Source organism: Notechis scutatus, chromosome Z, assembly GCF_049901735.1.
Source record: "Notechis scutatus isolate UNSWTSFEM ecotype Mainland chromosome Z, rNotScu1.2, whole genome shotgun sequence".
Classification (NCBI taxonomy): domain Eukaryota; kingdom Metazoa; phylum Chordata; class Lepidosauria; order Squamata; family Elapidae; genus Notechis; species Notechis scutatus.
The window spans coordinates 33,264,149-33,283,383 of record NC_142025.1 but is presented as its reverse complement, the minus strand read 5'-3'; the positions used below and the strand labels follow the sequence as shown (position 1 = coordinate 33,283,383).

Genomic DNA, 19,235 nt, shown 5'->3' with positions numbered 1-19,235 from the left:
TTTTCCCAAGGGCATGAGCAACTGTCTCATGACACTGCATCTCCAACTACTGAGAGGAAAACAGGCCACACTGATTTGCGCCTACACCCGTGATGGCGAACCTATGGCACACGTGCCACAAGTGGCACTCAGAGTCATTTGTGCTGGCACACATGCTGCAGGCAAACTTACCTTACTGCGCATGCTCACGCCTCACAGCTGATTTTTTTTTTTCCGGTTGGTTTGAGGCCTTTCTCGGCCTCCCAGAGGCTTGGAAAAAGCCTCTGCAAGGCTTCTGAGACTAAATTATAGGCCCATTTTATCACTTCCTGTAATACCAGAATAATTATATATAATATAATTATTATATATAAGATAATTATTATATATAAGATAATTATTATATATAATAATTATATATGATATAATTCACTCTGAGAAGTCTTGCAGAAGCTTTTTCCAAGCCTCTGGGAGGCCGAAAAAGGCCTCAAACCAGCCGAAAAATCAACTGTGAGGCACAGTGCAGGTAAGGGGGTGGGGGGTGGGGGATTGCAAGCACATGCACAGGGGGCGTGGGGAGGGGGGCATGCATTGCATTCTGGATGCTGGCATGTGAGTGTGGGCACGCTGGTGCACTTGCAATTTTTGGCACAGGAGCCCAAAAAGGTTAGCCATCACTGGCCTACACCATTTGTGGTATTTATTCTACTGGTTTGGCCCAGTTCTGGCATACCGGTAGCACCAAAGATCGATGGAGATCGAACTGCAGAGCTGCTGTTGGGCCCATCCACCCACCTGGGCTCTCATACTGACCTTTATTCCCTGATTTTGAAGTGCAGCTGCTTTGCACAGCACAGCAGATTGCCGTGCGTCAGCTGCTGAAGTGACAGGGAGAGTGCAGGATTCCAAGAGTTGAGTTGGAAAGCCTCTGCTCCTGTACAAAGTGTGCATTTGATGCATCTGCATGTGCAAAGTGTGTGTGTGCAAAGTGCGCCCACCAAGCCACGCCCACCAAATCAGTGGTAAACTATTTTGAAAGGCACCACTGGCCTACGCACCCACAATGATGAATCCGGATGAAGTAAAGGAAAAGTTTTATGAAGACCTTAATGCCCTACGAACTCATGAAACACACCAACAGGCTGATTCTACTTGGAGATTTCAATGCAAGAGTAGAATCTGATCATTCTGTCATTGGAAAAAAATGGAATCAGCAAATGTAACAGCAATGGCCTATTGCTACTGAAGACATGTGCGGCACATAATCTGATCATCACCAATACCATCTTCCACCTATCCACTCGCAAAAAGACATCCCGGATGCACCCACACTCCAAGCACTGGCATCTTATTGATTATGTCATTGTGCAGAGGAAAAACAGACAGGATGTAAAGGTGACCAAAGCCATGCCAAGGGCTGACTGTAGTACTGACCATAGACTCATCATTTCCAAATTAAGCTTTCACATCAAGCCAAAGAGACATCCACAGGGCAAAAAAACTGATAAAATGGATCAATGTCAGTAAACTGAGGAACCCCCATATAGCAGTTTCACTAGCAGAAGATCTTGACAACCAACTTTCAGAGCTGCAATTAGAGGGAAATGCTGAGAAGGACTGGGAACGCTTCAGGGATATTGTGCATTCTTCTGCACTAAAGGTTCTTGGACCCTTACACAGGAAACAGCAGGACTGGTTTGATGAAAACAATGAAGAGATCAAGGCCCTACTTGCTGAAAAGCTGCGCCTTCACCATGCTTATCAGAACGACCCATCACCAACAGCTAAAAAAAATACCTTCAACAACGCTTGCAGGACTGTACAGAGCAAGCTTCACAAGATGCAGGACTCCTGGTTGAGTGCCAAAGCAGATGAAATTCAGAAGTTTGCTCAACAAGCAAATATTAAGTTTAGAGGGCCATCACCTGCAAAAAGGATGGCATTCCTTTTTGTGGGACACAGGGACCAAAAACAAGCATATTTCCATAGACATCTGATCAGAGATTCATTAATACAGAATTGAATTAAAATTAGAAGAAGACATTATATGAAAATTCCGATTTGGCTTTTTACAATGGAAGCTATGATATATCCCAACAATCTGGATGTAAGCTATGTAAAATGACAAAATATAAAAACGTCTTAGATGAACAGGGGAATTTAAAATCGAATCAGAATCTTCAAAAACAAGGGATATGTATTGACTGGTAGCCATATCTCCAATTACAAAATAGATATAAAAAAGACATTGAAGAATTTGGAATATACATGGAATTACAACAATTGGATAAAATTTTAACAGGCCCAGATGAAAAAAAAATATTACAAAAATCTATAAATATTTGCTAGAAGTAGAATTAGAAGAAGAAATTGTTAAGGCATATATGGTAGCTTCGGCTCAAAACATAGGACATAATATAAATCTAAGAGAATGGGAAAGCATTTGGAATCAAAACTATAAATTAACAAAATTGTCATCATACAAAGAGAATATATATATAAGATGTTCTATCGATGGTACCTATCCCCAGCCAGATTGGCAAAAATATATCCCAACATGCTGGAAATGTAGAAAAAAACAGGGTACTCTCTACCACATTTGGTGGCCCTGTCTGGAAGCCCAAAAATATTGGCTTAAAATAAAACAATGGCTGCAAGAAATTCTTAAGGAACAAATAGAGCTGGAACCAGAATTATTTATGTAAGGAATATTCAAAAAGAAATATAAAAGAAAAATAAAATACATTGTACTACATATTTTAACGGCTGCCAGAATAGTTTACGCACAATACTGGAAACATAAATGTATACCCCTCAATGAAATGATCATATAAAAAATTATCACATGTGCTGAAATAGACAAACTGACCTTAATGTTACAAGACAAAGATGAGTCTGAATACTACAAAATTTGGGGGAAATGGTATAGTTGAATAGAATTAAGATAGATAGAAAATGAAGGAATTTAAGATAAGCAATTTATTGATAAATGTATATATTCATATATTGTATATATTTGTAAATACACACAAAAGATAGAAATGTATGAGATTGATGTCACAGAACGGTTAATGTTATAATTAGCTTTTTGTTTTGTTTTTAAAGCATACAAAAGACTAATAAAGTTTATTTTAAAAAAATAAATTTAGAAGTTTGTTGATAGAAACTATGCTAAAAGGTTCTACAAAGCCCTCAGATCCTTGTAAGGACCTCAGCCCTAATGGAGCTCCCTCTACTGGACTCAGATGGTGCAACTCTCATTACTAAGAAAACTTTGATCCTACAGTGTTGGGCTGACCACTTCCAATCCATACTGAACTGCCCATCTTTCATCAACAACAAGGAAATCGACAGAATGCCCCAGGTGGGTATCAACCACAGCCTGGACTACCCACCATCAAAGACTGAAACCCTACAGGCCATCAGCCAGCTGTCCAGTGGCAAGGCTCCAGGATCTGATGCGATCCCAGTGATAGTCTATAAGGATGGTGCTGCAGTGCTTGTCAACAAACTCACTCAGCTATTCCGATCCTTCTGGAATCAAGGATCCATTCCTCAGGAACTGAAAGATGTATCCCTCATATCCCTACAAGAGGAAAGGGAATTGACAAGTCTGCAATAATCATAGAGGAATATCACTGCTTTCCATCGCAGGCAAGATACTTGCACAAGTGTTGCTGAACAACCTGACTGACCACTGGAACAGGGTCTACTACTTGAAACACAGTGTGGTTTTCACAAAGAGCATGGCACTGTGGATATGATCTTTGCAACCTGACAGCTCCAAGGGAAGTGTCAAGAGCAGAATCGTGAATTGTACACCATCCTTGTGGATCTCACCAAGGCTTTTGACACTATCAGTCACGAAGGTCTGTGGCGCATCATGTCAAAGTTTGTGTGCCCTGACAGATTCATCCTGATGATACATCAATTCCACGATAGCCTGACGGCTCATGTTCTGGACAACAGAGAAGCTTCAGAGACCTTTCCCATTACAAACAGCATCAAGCAAGGGTGCGTATTGGCACTGACTCTGTTCAGCATAATGTTTTCAGCCATGCTATCAAATGCCTTCCAGAACAGTTCCTTGGGAGTTAGCCTGAGATACAGGACTGATGGAAAACTGCTCAACTTGTGAAGACTCCAGGCTGTCACCAAGATAAAGGAGACTGTGCTATGAGACTTCCTTTTTGCTGATGACTATGCCCTGAATGCTGAATCAGAGCAGGAAATGCAAGCCAGTGTGGATAAATTTTCAGCAGTATGCGACAACTTCAGCCTCCTCATTAACACAAAGAATACCAAAGTGACGCACCAGCCAGCTCTGAAAGCCCAATACCAAGAGCCCACCATCACAGTGAAGGGACAAAAGCTGCAAGCAGTGGACCAATTTACATACCTTGGCAGCATCGTCTCCTGCGCAATGACAATTGACATTGAAGTCAACTGCAGAATCATGAAGGCAAGCTCTACATATGGCTAACCAATGCGTGGGACCACCATGGAATAAGCCTTGGTACAAAGTTCAAAGTCTATCGAGCAGTAATGCTAACTACCCTGATGCAGGGGTGGGATTCTACTGGTTCTGACTGTTTCTATAGAATCCCCTGTTAACTTTCTAAGCAGTTCAGAGAACCGGTAGTTAGAAGCAATCTCCTTTTGTTTTTTTCCACCCTTATTGCTAGTACGCTAGACTTCCTGTCTCGGTCTTGACTTTCTTAAAGGGGAAGGGTTGTTTTAAGATTTTTACACTGCTGTTGGGAGGAAATACTTCCTTGGACAATCACCACTTTGAAGAAATAATTCAATAATGAAGCAGAGCTGTCAGAAAGAAGCTTTTAATGACAGGGGACCAAGATGAGTGACATTCAGCAAGGCTTCTTGGCTAGATAGAAAGATTGACATTCAAACATGAGTTTACATACCCTTTCTGAGTTTTGGTCTAAAACTGGTTTTTGGTTGATGGGATAATTTTCCCTATTCAGCTTCAACAAGCAACAGCTACTGTTGTGATTTAATTATTTGTATTGTGTTTGAATTTTTTCCTGCCTCATGGTTTCTTTTTCTATCTGGGGAGGGGGTCTTCCTTCAGTGCTTTTGTGGTATCTGGCACTGTACTTTTGGGGTGTACTTCCAAGAGGCAGGATGCAAACTTGGCACTGATTTTTTTTTACTGCCTTTTTGAGGAGCATGTGACCTTTCCTTAAATGGATGATTTCCTTAGGATATCTTGTGAGGTGAGTGACACCAGCTGGTATCTTTAAGTGGTGCAAATGGATCTAAGGATTGCTTCTCCTGGGTGTGCTCTTTCTGGAGAGCTTAAATGACCTCTCTGCTAAAGGGTTTCACATTATGAGCAAGAGATGGCTGCTTGATAGTTATCACTGCATTTTAACTATTTTAATTCTTCAAGGTGCTCTGGAACCCTGCCTGATTTGTAACTCCGGTTTGCAGATATTTTTAATCTAATTATTGGTATTTAGGGCAGCTTTTTGCAAGCAAAGAAGCTTTTTGTATTTTTGTATAGGTAATCCTTGACTTGCAACAGTTCATTTAGTGACCATTCAAAGTTACAATGGTACCGAAAAAAGTGACTTATGACCATTTTTCACACTTATGACCATTGCAGCATCCCCACTGTCATGAGAGGCCAGGCGAGGAGAAGCGCCCCTTGACATTAGTGATGTTGAGTTGGCCACACCCACCCAGTCACATGACCACCAAGCCACACCCACCAATTAAGCCATCCCACAGAACAGGTTGTTAAAAAAATTGAATCCCACCCCTGCCCTGATGTATGCCAGTAGACTTGGACTCTATACAGGAGGCAACTGAACCACTTCCACACAACCTGCCTCCGCAGACTTCTGAGGATACAGTGGCAGGACAAGTGCCAGACACAGAAGTCCTCCCCAGAGCAGGCCTGCCATCAGTCCACACCCTGCTGATGAAAGCTCAGACACACTGGGCAAGCCATGTTGGAAGAACGCCAGACCATCAACCCCTAAACAGCTCTTCTATGGTGACCTGTCTTAAGGAAAGCGATCATAAGGGGGACAAAGGAAGTGATACAAAAACACATGGAAAGCCTTCTTCAAGTGCCTGTACATTGACACCACCCCCTGGAAACCCCTGGTACAAGATTGATCGACATGGTGCAAGATGATCCACCAAGGCTACCAGACATTTGAAGACAAAAGAACTACTGCAGCACAAAAGAAGCAAGCACTCTGCAAAGCCAGAGTTGCAAATGCTACAACAATGGTGCCCACACATGTTTGCATGACATGTGGCAGAACATTCCGTGCTCTTATAGGCATGGGTGAGATTCTATCGGTTCGGCCTGGTTCTATAGAACCAGTAGCTCCAAAGGGCAGCTTCGGTTCTCTCTGAAGATCTTTTCTTCAGTTGGGCCCACCCGCCTGCCCGGGCTCTCGGCTGTCCTTTATTCTCACCTTAGTTGCTTTGCTTGACACAGCTGAGTGCCGCATGTCAGCAGGAGATGGTGATTGCTTGCAGGAGAAGTTGTTTTGCAAGTAGATGGTGATTGCTTGCAAGGAGATGGTGATTGCTTGCAGGAGAAGTTGTTTTGCAAGTACTGCGTGCGCATGCACAGCGCGCAAGCGCACACTACAAAACACACACTGCAAAGCGCAGCATGCAAAGTGCACACTCACCGAACCGATTGTTATGTTGGTAGGATCCCACCCTTGCTTATAGACCTTACAAGCCACCTGTGGACACACCGTGGACAGCCATAACCCTTAACATTAGAATTAAAGGCTTCCTTGAGAACCTGACTAATAGAAGATTTAAAGCCAATAAGAAGAATTACAGTAAATGATAAACTTGTGGAAGATGTTGCACATCTTGGCTTTGGATGGCTTTGGAAGTTGTAATCAAACAACCTGGAAGCACTAGACTTTATACAAATTTGATACGTATATTTCCAAACAAAGCACAACATTTTTAATCATACCTATCCATTTTTTTCTGTAACACGTTGATGTTCAAGGAAGTGTTTTCATTTTAGTTTTATTAACAGGTGGCAGAAAGCACTGCTATTTTTTTTTTAGAAAAATTTCCTGCTTCAATATTTAACAAGCATTCTAGGAGTTTGTGGGAAAAGGGTAGATAGCAGTAGTAATAATTTACAAAGATGGAGCTTCTATATCTTGGGGTGGGTGCCTATCCATTTGTGTGGGGGGGAACCCAGTGATTGTAAATTTGTTAGGAGAATGAGATGAAAACTATTGACACGAGGCATAATTTTTCCTTTAAAGTACTTTAAATTAAAAGTGTTCTAGTTATAGGTCATAGGACAATGGATTTTATGTGCAGAGTTCATGGTATACATTTTAAAACTGTCAGAAAGCTTACAAACTGAAAGTTTCCAATTCGATTGTTCCCTTTAGCTAGATCTGAAGTTAATGCTTATGGTCTGTTTTCACAGGGAATAAAATAACTACCAAGTGTCATGAACAGAATGTTGTAAGAAGACTCTTTTTCTGAAGATGAGAAGAAAGGTAAATTAGAGGAATCATCTTATAAGAAGTGGGCAATCTGTGGCCTTCAGATCCTTTTTAATGTTCCTTATTGCCTCATTGAATTTCATTTTCCCATAAATTTGATGTGGAGAATTCTATGGAAACAGAATTGGAAGTCCAAAATAAGAGAACATCAAGAGAAAGAGAAAGGAAAGGATGGGAAGGGAGAGGAGGGCAAGGGAGGGACAAGATGAGGAGCAGAAAATTATATCTCTACCCATCTGTGTGATATGGCCCTACCAAATTTAAATCATTGTCTTTTCCATATCCCTTCCCAAAATTACTGTATGCTCTCTCTAATCCAAGATGCCAATTCTTCTTCCAGCAATACTTTAAATAATTAATGCAAAATAATTTCTCTACATGCTATATTTGTTTCGTTTGTTCTTGTCATTTAATAGACTTTGAAAAACTAATGCTGATACTTTTATGCTTTGGTCGTGGAGAACACTCCTGTGAAACCATGGATGGGCAAGAAAAATTGATTACCAAAGGATACTTAACAGAGAATTTAATCAAGGAGCAAGTGACCAGACTGAAATGAAAAGATGAAAACAAAGAGAAAAAGAGAACAACCAATAAAAAGGTAGATGGATTCAATTACAGCACCAATAAGTGCACTATTGTAAGATCTAAAGACTAGATTGGGAACAGAAAATCTTGTAGACAATCTATGTGTTACTAATGGCAACACTGATATGATGCCATAAAATCAGTCAATCAATTAATCAAAAATTGTACTTGTCCAAGGTTAGTCCTGTTGGTGGGCTGAAATTTAATAAAATGGTTTCTTAATTGTTTTACTGCGGAACCAGATTTACAAAAAGCTATATTATCTTGTGTAATATTGTACTACTCTGTCAAAATCTGTTCCAAATGTGATAAAGATGCTAGCATATATTCTTTGTAATGGCCTTCATTTCAGGAACAATGGATCAGAATAAGTATAAATAGAGTTCAAGCTTCATCCCAGTGTTGTCTCACTAGAGTCAGGTGTGGCTGAACGCAAATTATACACTGGAGATCTAGAAAGCAACCAAAGCTTTCCTGTATTCTCCTCGGGATGCAAATTATTGTGAATATTATAATTGCACTCAGTAAGTGACAAGTGGAGGGAGTCCTTTGATTTTCCATAGTGAAACATATGGACAGAACAGACGTTTTACTTACACCAAAGCTCAATCAAAGCAGTCCCTGAAAACAAAGAGATGCTTTCCATTGATTTTCACGGACATTAGATCAAGCTGACTCTTTAGGAAGAGAGAGCGAGAGAGGGAGGGAGGGAGGGAGAGGGAGAGGGAGAGGGAAAGAGAGAGAGAGAGAATTGTAAGAAATGGATAAACCTACTGAGTGGAAAAATGTTTATGCCAAATGTATTAGCTCAAAATGTAACAATTCGTAAAATGATGGACCTGATCCTAGACTTTCTTTTCAATCAGGGTTTATCATTTCTTCCCCATGATTTCTACTTTGTCCAGATGCACTACGCTTGTCACATGAGAAGTAAAACTAAAAAAAGTGGCTTTCAGAACAAATTATTTCAAAACCGAACATCTTTTAGGGATTACCCAGACAGTTGCAAGAATATCCTAATCAACAACAAGCATTTGCTATTCATCACAATAGCACAATATCTTAGAGAATAATATCATAAGCCCAAAATAAAGCTTTTGGGCTTGGCTTAGTGTTGGGAAGAAATACATGAAAATGAATAACAACTACCTTTGTGTTGGTGTGCATATGTAAATATATTTTAAATGAATTGATAAATTGTTACAATATTCCTAATGTATTAGTCAGCGAATAATTCTCATGACAAAGAGTGACTGATTTCACATACTGAGTTCATATCTCGTAATGTGTTTGGTTGAGGCTTAGAGTGATATATCAATAAATGTTTGATAACTATTATAGCCAATCATGATGACTAATAAACATAAATAGGCAATGTTTAAACTGAGCAATTTATAAAATATGATTTATTCCTAGTTTTATGTATGAACAAAGGCTATTATGGCTAGTTCAACAAGCAATACTTAAAGTTAATTGTGGCTTTTAAATATTAAATTCTGTCAATTTCTATAAAGCAACAATAGCTCTAATAAACTATTGGTCACATTTAGCATTTTAGTCCCTATATCCAAAAGACTCTGGTTGTACCACATTTTTTTCACTGAAAATTGATAGTGTGGTTTGCCTATAAGATTAGAGGTTAAAAGCTTTGTTGGAACGCTTGTGTTAATATATTATAGTGGTTGGAGGTTCTCATTCTCATGTTTCAGGGAAATAAAATTATCAAATATGGCTCTTGATCAGTTAAAAGTTGTCTACTCCTGAATTAGAGACTAGGAAAAAGAATTCAAACAAAAAAACACTGCTATTGACATGATAACTCCTATGAGAAACTCAAAATGACAGACCAACTTTCGTAGCTTGCAATGCATTTCATCCCATGGATTCCTATTTTTAAATTGTTAGGGTATGTATGGAAAGGGTATTTTAAACATTAAACAACATTTTAATCTGAAATCCATAATTTAAATCCCAAACCTACAATCCAATTTTATATTCTGAGTTGTTCCAAAGAAAGCTTTGGCTGAAACTTTGCTCAACTGCCTCTGATTTGATTGCAAAGCTGAGTGGCTGGAGAGTTCCCCATCGCAAATGTGTACGGTTTTTTTGTTTTGGTTTTGGCACCTGGTTTTATCTGGGCCCCTTTGCTGCTGCTGGGAATGTGCCCTGGCTTTGCCCGACTGCTCTCCCCTATCACCCCTCTGACAGATTAAAACACAACAGTCTGTTGGATGACTGACATGTCTCTCCCCCATCTGACTCTGAAAGGACTTCATTTAGCAGCCCTGCAGTTCAGGCTTTTGACTGACAGATTGCGAGGGGGGAAAAGACATTCAGTTCCATTAAGTTCAGTAACTGCTGCAGAACAAAATGCCTTGCTCTTGTGCTCTCTCCTCTCCCCCCTCTCGTTTTTTAAATAAAGAAGAAAGAAGGAAGGAAGAAATAGAAAAAGAACTGTGGAAAATGGGGGCATAAGCTGAAAAGAAAGGGAGGGGGAGAACGCTGATCCTTTTCAGGTTCAAAGACAGCCTTTCTCCTTGCATTCCGTCTATCAATTAGGGCAGCATTCCCAGAGGGAATACAGACCAGCTCTCATTGGTGTCATTCAACTGCCAATCTTCTTGACATGAACACCACAGGGCCTCATGTTGCGCTGCGGAAGCTGTCTGTCAGGCAATCAGCAGCTGCTATGACATCATCCGCAATGTTTCTCCACAACTCTTATGAAAAAGAAATATATAAAGTGAGTCAGAACTTCCCTTCACAGTCAGGATTAATATTTTTCTTTTGTGTGACTCTCTCTCTCTCTTTTTCCACATATTCCTGGAAACACAATATTTCAGGGAAAGGGGGTGTTTTTCTCAGGCTGTTTTAATTAATTGCCACTAGATCTGATAATCTTAGTCCCAATCTAATGGGCAATATTTTGTGGAAAGATCTCCTGGGAATTCCAATATGGCAACTATTTTGTGGTACTTGAGAGTAGCAAAAGGGCAATTGTTCCTTTTGGTTCTGAACAATTATCTAGTTCAGATTTGGTTGTCCTTCAGATTCCTACTCTATTTATAAAATATTAGACATTTTTCAATAGTAATAAAATAGAGCTACAATTCATGATAATTCAAGGCAGAAAAGACAATCCAGAAAAATGCTGAAAATTACAATTCAACAACATTTAAAAGGCTATATGTTCTCTGATGGGTTTATTTTAGAATAAACATTTGAACATAGAAATTAAGATCTGTTTCTCATATACTTATGATCAACAACATAGTCCATTGCAGATGTGGTATTCAGCAGGTTCTGACCAGTTCTGGAGAACTGGTAGTGGAAATTTTGAGTAGTTCGGAGAGCTGGCAAATACCTCCTCTGACTGGCCCCGCCCCCATCTATTCACTGCCTCCCAAGTCCCAGCTGATCGAAGTCCCAGCTGATTGGCTGGGTCTTTTTTTGTTGCCCTGCACAGGAGAACATAGCTGAAAAACAGATTTGTGGGGTAGGGAGGGAATGGGGATTTTTGCAGTATCCTTTCCCTGCCACACCCACCAAGCCATGCCTACCAAGCCATGCCACGTCCACCAAGCCACACCCATAGAACCAGTAGTAAAAAATTTGAATCCCACCATTGGTCCATTGTTATAAGGCAGAATGTTCAGAAATTGATTCAGTATTCTTTTTATCTTTCTTCCAATGGCAGCAAAACTTAAGGCATAATACAAAAATTTCCTGATTAACATTTATTAACAGATGGTATTCATTTAGCTACTCAATCATTTAGCTTTAGAACAGCGACAAAAATGTAATTTCACAACCATATTTATATTTGCAATCTTCACTGGTCTGGAAAGCAAAGGAAAATTGAAAAATTCCAAAGCACAGTCACAGTTTCATTTAGCAACCGCTTTATTTAACAATTGCCAACCCCAATTGTGATAGCTAAATGAGGAATGCCTGTACTCTTCCTTATAATTCAGCTTTAAAAATTAGTGTTTTGTGAAAGGAAAAGAAAGGAATGGGGAAAATAATTATTAGTAATAAATGACCTAGAAGGTATAGCAGTCAAGCATAATGCTAAGACACTAGGTTGTCAACTGGAAAGTCGGCAGTTCAAGACCCAAGTATCACATGAGACAATGAACTTCTATTATAATTGTCCCCAACTGTTGCCAACCTCGCAGTTTAAAATCATGCAAATGCAAGTAGATGTAGTAAATAGATGCACCTTCAGCATATAGTCATGCCAGTCACAGAACCATAGAAGTATTTTTGGACAATAGTAACTCTTCAGTGGTAAATCAGAAATTAGTATTGCCCCCAAGAGCCAGATGCAACTGGCAATATTTTTATTAGAGGAATCAGTTCTCCATGTCTTCTGAAGGATCAAGAAATGATTATATTTCATCATGCCAGTATGCTAGATATTTGAAGCAATCTTAGCATCATAAATGTACTTAAGGGACTGAGGTTATTTATGTACATTTCAGAGGTGGTATTCAGCAGGTTCTGACCAGTTTTGGAGAACCGGTAGCAGAAATTTTGTGTAGTTCAGAGAACTAGCAAATACCACCTCTGACTGGAGATTTTACAGGATCCTTCCCCTGCCACGCCCACCAAGCCATGCCCATAGAACCAGTAGTAAAAAAAAAAAAATTGAATCCCACCATTAGTACATTTGTACATAAGTTTCTTCATTCAAAAATATGTCTATTGCCTATTTCACAGGACTCAAGTGGTTTAATATCCCAAACTGAAAACTACCTAAAGACAACTTGGGTAATCATTAGTCCCCAAGTGTGAAGTGAATGGTCCAAAACTGTGCTTATCAACTTTAGCAACTTTAAGATGCATGAACTTAAACCCCCAGGAATACCAGAGTTAAAGTCCACATGCATCTTTAAATTATTAAGTTTGAGAAGTACTGGCCTAATATGTCTTCTTATAAGTCAAAAACATATCTAGGAAAAAAGCTGATCTAAAGCACTCATAGTCATAAATAAGAACACTTGGTGAATATCTGATCTCCTTTTCTTATTCTCAATGCCAACTTTCAGCATATCCTCCTGAGACACTTCAAAACTTATCAGGATAGACAATCTCCAGATCATATCTGAGAGCTGGGGATTTTTGTGATCACAATGCCTGACAACAATTAAGAATACATTTGCATTGTGAATTAGGCAGTTGTCAAAGGAAAATTTTGGAAATTACATTTGAATGTAGGTTTTTTAATAAACATTTACTAGTTAACCAATCTAAATATGCTTTGAATTTTAAGTTGCACACAGGGGTGGGATTCTACTAGTTTGCACTTATTCGCTAGAACCAGTTGTTAACATTCTAAGCAGTTCGGAGAACCAGTTGTTAGAAGAAATTCCTGGCCTAATCCTGTAAGGAAGGCAGGAAGGAAACATTCTGGTGTTGCTTACAGAAACTGCCTCTCCGTTGACTCTTATTACATTCTTGGCAGGACTAGACTTCCTGTCTCAGGAACTTCTCTGGAGGTTTTTTTCCCTCCTTTGCTGGTACTTTGCTTGTGTGGAGTGACCATTCAGAGTTACAATGGTACTGAAAAAAGTGACTTATGACCATTTTTCACGCTTATGACTGTTGCAGCGTCCCCACAGTTATGAGAGGCCAGGCAAGGAGATGCATGCCTCAATGTGAGTGATATTGAGTTGGTCACACCCAGCCAATAACATGACCACCAAGCCATGTCCACCCAGTCACATGACCACCAAGCCACGCCCACAGAACTGGTTGTTAAAAAATTTGAATCCCACTCCTGGTTGCACAGAATAAAAAGAAATTAAGAAGATAAATTAGAATTATAGGTGCCTGTTCTAACCCAGAATAGTTAAAAAATGATGAAGGAATGTAAAGTTTGATGGCACCACACTTAGTCACTTATGTCATAATGTTACATGCAAGTAAATCAGAGGATTCATAAAATTGTGGGGTGGCTCATTATAACTAACAATTCTCCTATTAACTTATTGCCTTGTTTAGTTCTGCTTTTTGTAGTTTTTAATGTTTTTAATAATTATTATATAACATTTTCATTAGTGTTTGTTTTATATGCATTATTTTATGGATTTTTATATTCGTCTTGCAGTCACTTTCCTTGATATGGGTACCCATATTAAATAATTAATTAATTAAATGATAAAGTTTGCATCGCAATGTTGTGATACATATTTCATTATTTCCTCCTTTGCTGGATGTCAATAATTGGATTCTAACAATCATAGCCATTAATATAAAATGTTTGGAATTAGAGTTTGTGAGATTTTTTTCTGAGGATTAAATTGTTGTTAATTGTTGTTAATTATTTGTGTTTGTGCTTCTTTCCAAATGTTATTCCGAAGACTGTTTGAGAAATGGAATTGAAGAAAATACTACACTGTATAGACAAATGGGGCAAAAAATAATTCAAGCATCAAAGTTCAATCCATTTCATCCACTTATGCATAAATAAAAGTAAAAGCAGCCATAAAACAAATATACAGAAACATATTGTGGAAGAAATTCTTTTCAAAATCAGAGGTTTTGATTGGATTTTGTTAATTTTAAAGCTCTTGTTGGAGGAGATCTTTTTAAAAGAAATTATTCAATACATGAAAGAGATGGAAATATACTGATTTTTTTAATCTGGAAATTTTTCCTCAATACTTGTTCATAGCTGAAGTCATCCATGTATGGTTTTTATGTTATCAGACAACCCGCAACCCACTGCATCATTTCAGAGAAACAGAATGACCATGGGTGAGCAAAAAAGCAGTGGGAGCAGGAGTGACTTCTGACTTCCTGCCAGCTTCTCCATTGTCTTTCATTGTAGGAAGCTGGCAAGGATCATGGGACATGACAATCATGAAACCACATTGACTGCAGCAGTGAGTGGAGTGATTACAACTTTGCCAACTTTCAATTCCATTGGAATAATGGATCCTGCATTTTGGATGCATTGTGTAAATTAAACCATTTGAAGCATCCTGATTCAAAAATTGTTAGTCTATGATATATCATTTTTCCAAGTTGAAGATTACAAATATAGTTAAGAAAGTTTTGGTTGAGTAAGTTAGAACTTTAATAAATGAAAATAACTATATACTATTACATCAGATATAGTAAGTTTAGTGATATATAGATACTTCCCTTTATTAAAGTTCTGAGCCACTCAGTCACAACTTTCTTAAGAGTAACAGAATATTTTATTATTCACTTTCAAAACATGTAGAAACCTTGACTTTTTCAGTGTACAACAACCACATACATACATTACATTCCTAATTTTAAATTATAATTAGGGAAAGACTTCAACAGCAATCTTGTTTTGCTTAAAATATATTTTGAACTGAAATGGTGAAATCTGTGTTATTGAATTGGGACAGCATCAGTTCACATTGAAACAATGAATTCCAATGAATTATGAGGAAATTTAACATATTAACACACACTATCATGAGTAAAATGTGTTCATGTTATAATAATCTCACACACTTCTTTAAAGATAAATTGCTGATTGGTCCATTTCTGTACTATACAAAAATCCCTAAATTTAAATGAGTTTAGGCATTAGGAGTTTATTCCAGACATTCCATTTGGTTCATGTCAACTTCACTCAGATCAGTTAGGGAGAAAAATATTTCTTGTCAACATAGTAAATACACTGTGGAGAGACATTACAGGAGACGTAGATTCTCCAAGTCCTTATTTTTTATTTGAAAAATCAATTCATTTGGGATATAAGTAAGTTTGCTTTTTCCACAAGGAGTGATATGAGTAAATGTCAACTAAATTTAAATCTACTAAAGGTTTATTGGAATATATTTAATCAAACTTGAAAATCATAAATGTTCATTTTATATTCACTTGATGTTTACAGATTGTTCTGACAATTCAATTTGCATATGCTGTCAAGGAGATGACAAAGCAAACATGCACCCTCAAAATTGTCTTGGTATTTGCAAATAGTATTAGTGTAGAAAAGAAATTTAATCGCAGGCTTGAGTGAGCAAACATTTGAAGTTGAAAGTATGATTTTAACAGTGTTTGATGTTAAGAGGGCTCTTCCTGCCTTCGCTTGAATAGTCAGAATGTCTGTGGAAATTAATCAATTCAGTTCCCAAGTTACCAGAATGTTACATCCATTTTGCTCTCATGTGTTTGTCTGCATATTTGATGCTGAATGAAAAACTTGTATAACTAAAAATTATGCTTTGTTTTCAGGCAGGTTTTGCATTTTTTGCATTTCTGCCCATACTAGCCAATAAATGCCTGAACAATCCTTATCTAGGCATTCCCCAGGAAAAGGACTTTTGTCAGGAAGTTTAATTTTTTTAAAAAACTATTTTGAACAAAGTCTAATGCAACAAGTTTCTGAATGTTTCCATCAATAGATTCCATCTTAATTGTTCTTCTGTTTCTCACACACTAGAGGCAGCATTTACCATGAGAATTTCGTAGATCAATTCACAGGGCTTTTTGGTTTGTGGCTAAAAAAACCAAAATCAAAACCTCTACTGTTTAGATTCTAGTCCAGTTATATGAAAAAGTGGTAACTATATGAAGTAGTATCAATAACAGAAAACTTTATTTATATTTATATTGCACCTGGACCTGCAATGAGATACAGTAGGCTACATCAGCACATGTATATTCCACACTGATATAAATTTGGCTAAAAGCACCATGCATGCTCTTACTGCCTTTTATAGTCACCACAACTCTGTGAAGTAGGATAGGCATATAGTGACAGTTCCCAACATGGAGAAATCGAGCAATATGCCTTAGTGAATCTTCCTTTGATCATGCCTGATATTTTAATTAATAAGATAAACTCAAAAATAGGTTTAATGTTTTTTTTTATAAAACATGAGAGAGTGTGAAACAAAATACGCCTCCCCAAAATGTATTAACATAGAAAATCCCAGCTCTGTTAACTTTAGACCTTCATCCCATCATTGCAATCCAATGACCAACTACAACAAATTTAGTGATATCCCTGTGGCTATCCGTGTCTTTCTGTGCTGCTGCAGAAGCATATTAATAGCAGCAAAATGTAAACCTGCAAATTAATCCTAAAGAAATTGAAAATGAGGTTTTTGGTGGTTTCTTGCAAAAACATAGAAAGATGCCTTGTTTCTGTTTAAGGGGAATCATTTTCCCCACTGAACATTTCTAATTGCAAAAGATAATCTATTGTTTCTATGGAGAAATAATAATACTTTCATATAATATACTTATCCAGACTTAAAAACTGTCAATAAGAAATACAAAAAAATAGTGAACAATATCTGGAAACAGCAGAGAAAGAACTGGAAAAGATAATGAAATTAAAAGACTTGCATATAGAAGTTGAATAACCATGGAAAAAGCAAAGGCAGGACCAATAGCAATAGATACTTCAATAGGTAATCTCAAAACAACTTGTTCACCAGAAACACTGGCAAAACCACCATCAGTCTATTGCAAAAGGCTTGGAACAAATTATATCTTGGGTGACCATACCTTTAACACAACAACACCTGCCTTTCCCTGGTCCTAGGGAAGGACTTCATTGGTGGACAAAAATCCAAAATCTAGTCTAAACTGTTTGACAATGCAATGAAGCATAATATCAATTACTATTTTATGACACTAAGTAGAGAAAATCCAATTGGTTATCATTATGTCCTATTATTTAAATCAATTCTGACAATGTTTGTTTGTTTATGTTCCATCCATTTTGCCTTACTATACATTGAAATAATTAAGCAATAAATATGTAAAATAAATAATAAATATGTAAAAAATATTACGTTGCAATGAGTGGATGAAGGTCAAAAGTTAACAGAGTTGAGATGTTCTATTTTGGGGAGGAGGGGACACAAAATGCATGGAGAGGTAGGATCTTTCCTAATCCAATAGCCACCCCCAGAATGGTGCACATCTGTTCGGTTCCCAGGCCAGCTAGCAGAGCCAGATCCTTAAGCACTTATGGAACATCAAAAGGGTGGGTGCAAAGTTTCAAAGGGCAGGAATCAAAGCAGAAAAGGCTCTTGTCCTGGATCCTGTCAACCAAAATTCTTGGACTGATGGGCTCCACAGCATGCCCTCTCTGCCAGCACAGATAGAATGGACCAATCTCATTGGAGTGGGATGGTTCTTCAAATAACCTGAATAATATTATTTATTATTTAGACTTGTATTGAACCATAAACCCAGTTCTTTATTATATTCTTCTAATCAAATGTAGACTTCAAAGAGTTCATTTTGTCTAATTTCCTTTTGACTTAACTGCAACCATCCTTGAGCTACAGTAAAAGAGTCACAGGGCTTTTCCCTACTAGGACCTAATCAGAGCACAAGCATACCTTGGCATTCTCTTTTATTCTGCTATGTCCCTATGATGCTGCCTTTATCTCAACTCCAGTTCATGATGAATAAAAAAGAAATGTAAAATAAAATTAACATTAAATTATCCTTTTTATTCAGATACCACCTAAGGACAACTTCAAGATGAAAGGTTTTGTGTCTCATCCCCTTGAAAGAAATCAGCTCCCCGAGTCCAGGAAAAGACATCATTGTTTTAAAGAGCTAAAACTTTTGTGATGCTTCTACTCTTACATTCATTTGAATGGGAAGTGAGACAATCTCAGGCCAACCAGCAATGAAACATTAGAAGATGGCTGTAGGTACCACATGACCACCTACCCTGCTGATAAAGTTAAACTAAATTTCATTTCCTACTAGCTGGCTTTTGTACCTGCAGTCTGAAGAGGGGGTTGTACTTACCTTGCCATTGCCTCCAGCAACACTTGCATGAAAGAAAATGATCTTCAGTTAATTTTATTCTCCATGGTTCTCCACGGTCAGCTTCATGCTTTTGTGGTTGCCAAACATGCTGCATTCCTATTTACAAAGCAGTAATTTAAGTGACAGGTCTTTTGGGGAGAAAGCATGTCATTTGTCATGGACTTCATGGGAATGAAAAAAAAGTAGGAGGGGGGTGAGTTTCCGGGCTTCTTGAAAGTCTTGCATTTGTAATATAATCTGATGTTGTGCATCAATTCCATTGCTCCCAGCATCTGAGGCATGGACATCTGAAAATAATACAGGACCCTGAGCAAAATAGCTATCTGCCTCAAGAAAAAGACA

General features: G+C 38.0%; 1 long non-coding RNA gene across 1 annotated transcript in view; it reads right to left on the bottom strand.

The window, feature by feature from the left end:
• The window catches only part of LOC148128813 (uncharacterized), a 59,107-nt gene extending 40,053 nt beyond the window's left edge, over positions 1-19,054 (bottom strand). The window contains exon 1 of the long non-coding RNA XR_015745902.1: positions 18,873-19,054. This is a non-coding gene — a long non-coding RNA (uncharacterized LOC148128813). The remainder of the gene's footprint in view (positions 1-18,872) is intronic.
• Between the last annotated feature and the right edge of the window lie 181 nt (positions 19,055-19,235).